At 39.6% G+C, this 2605-nt stretch overlaps 1 pseudogene; it reads right to left on the bottom strand.

Moving 5' to 3' along the window:
* Positions 1-329: 329 nt before the first annotated feature.
* LOC105473474 (ras-related protein Ral-A pseudogene) lies at positions 330-1002 on the bottom strand (annotated as a pseudogene).
* Positions 1003-2605: the final 1603 nt, after the last annotated feature.

Raw genomic sequence — 2605 nt, 5'->3', positions numbered from 1 at the left:
CCTTTCCTCCCATTCCCCACCCCCATCTCACCTCTTTATTTAATATTTCAAGAAAGACTGCCCGAGAAACACAAGCTCATACGCTACATTCAGGACCATGATAAATGTAGGCAATAATGAAATAAGTTGAACTTTGCTTCTTAGTGAAGCCACATTTATTTCTTTTTTAAGTAAATTTGACTTTTATTGCAGTTCCAATTCATGCTTTTAGCAATATACAACAATTTCCAAAATGTTAAAGTAATTTCAGTCAATTAAGCCTTCAATGGCAGTGCTTATAAATTATATTTATATGTATGGTCAAGATAAGAAAGGAATCTGGGCTTTGATTATAAGTTGCAGAATCTTTCTCTGATTCTCTTGGCCGAACTTTTCCTCTTTTTCCCCCCCATTCTTTTCGTTGCTGTCTTCCATCTTTCTTGCTCGAATTTCTCTCAGTAAATCAAAAAATGCCTTGTCAACATTAGCTCGTGTTTTACCAGATGTTTCCACATAGTTAACATTTCCATGTTCAGCTCTGTTTTGTCTCTCTTCTACAGAAACCTCCTTTTATCTTCTAAATCTGATTTGTTACCAGCCAGTAGAAATGGAACATTCTCATCTTTTATTCTTAAAATCTGTTCCCTGAAGTCAGCTGTAGCTGCAAAGGATTCCATTTCTGTAACAGAGAAGACACAGAAAAACCCCTCCCTGCTTCGGAAATGGCTGTCTCTAATTGCAGCATAGTCCTCCTGCCCAGCTGTTTCTAAGATATCGATCTGTACTCTCTCACCATCCAGTACTATTTTCTTCTGATAGGTGCCTTCTTTGGTAAGCTCATAGTCCTCCACAAACTCATCGTACATGAATTGTAGAGTCAGAGCAGCCTTGCCCGCACTGGCACTGCCCACCGCGATGACTTTGTGTAAGGCCAAATTATTCTGATCCTTGGGTTTATTTGCGGCCATCTTGTGTCGTAGTTCTCACCAATAGGTTAGGAAGAATCTGCACAGTGAGCCAGTCCGCCGCCCAGAGGGCTCTGGAAGCAGCGGGTGCGTGGCTCCGGCTGGTGGGTGCTTGGCCCTTGTCGCCTGGGAGGCCCGGTGCTGGGAGCAGTGGAAGGAGGAGTCTTTATTATTTCTATTTCACCTATGATGAATATGATCCTCAGTCGACCGAGGTTTTTAAGAGGTACTACCAAAATTCATAGCCAGATAGTTCTATCTCCTAGTGTAGTGCTTTTCAAATATTGAAGTGTATGAGATTCACTAGGATGGATTATTAAATGCAGATGTTTATTCCATGAGTCTAACGTGTATCTGAGATTCATTGTTTCTCACAAACTCTCAGGTGATCTCGATGTTGCTGCTGATGTACCCCACTCTGAGTAGCAAGGTCCTAAAAAGTTGAATCCTGAGATATGGAAAGTACAATAAATACAAGAGTAGCCTGTTTGAGCATTTGGAATCACACAAAAACAGTAATTAGGCTCTTGTCTTCTTTTTTTCTCCTACAAGGTACAAATCTCAGTAAGCAGCAAGACCGTTTATTACACATCCTCTAACATAGAGAAACAATCAAGAGTTGAACAAAAATAATGAGATAATGGACATAAGCAACCAAACCATGTCATTCTCTTCTGGGGAAGCAGGGGTGGTGGTGGAAAGTCCTTGGGTTTCAGCAGGCTTTTGCATATGGTTTCTATATCAGTTACCTGTGGGTTTGACCACACCTTTTCCCCTATGAACCAGGATGCTATGTTGATTACTGAGAAAGGAAGTAAAATCGAAAAATATTCTTTTTTTTAATTATTTTGCAGAAACTGAGCATACCTTGCATGAGACTGCCTAAGTCATTGTGCTCAACTGTGCTTAAAAATTTTCCATCTCAGTTAGATATCACTCCTTACCTGACAGAAAACAATATATGGAAAAGGCCAAGCAATAATCCTTCAAGGGCTTCTAGTTGTTCAAGTGAAGGAAAGAGTTACTCATCTTCCTTTAAATCAGAAGCTAGAAATGACTAAACTTAATCAGGAAGGCATGTCAAAAGCCAAGATAGGCCAAAAGCTAGTCCTCTTGCACCAAACAGTTGGCCAAGTTGTAAATGCAGAGAAAAGATTATTGAAAGAAATTAAAAGCACTACCGCAGTGAACCCATCAATAATTAAGGGGGAAAAAAAGAAGCAGCAGCCTTACTGCTTATCTGGGAAAGTTTTATTTATTTATTTGTTTTTATTTTTAGTGATCTGGATAAAAGAAGAAAGCAACCACAACAGTCCCTTGCCAAAGCAGAATTCAGAGCAAGGTCCCAACTCTCTTCTATCTTATAATGGTTGAGAGAGGTGAAGAAGTTGTAGAAAAAATGTTTGAACCTAGCAGAGGGTGGTTCATAAGGTTTAAGGAAAGAAGCCAAGTCCACAGCATCAAATACAAGGTAAAGTGGCAAGTGCTGATGGAGAAGCAGCAGCAAGTTATCCAGATCTACCTAAAACAACTGATGAAAGTGGCTGTAACTAAACAACAGATTTTTAATGCAGATGAAATGGACTTTGGGAAAAAAATACCAGGTAGGACTTTAATAGCTAGAGAGAAGAAGTCAATACCTGTTTTCAACGTGTGAAAGA

The sequence above is a fragment of the Macaca nemestrina genome, chromosome 10 (genome assembly GCF_043159975.1).
Source record: "Macaca nemestrina isolate mMacNem1 chromosome 10, mMacNem.hap1, whole genome shotgun sequence".
Classification (NCBI taxonomy): domain Eukaryota; kingdom Metazoa; phylum Chordata; class Mammalia; order Primates; family Cercopithecidae; genus Macaca; species Macaca nemestrina.
Note: the sequence above shows the minus strand (reverse complement) of the source record. Positions and strands in the feature narration are given on the sequence as shown.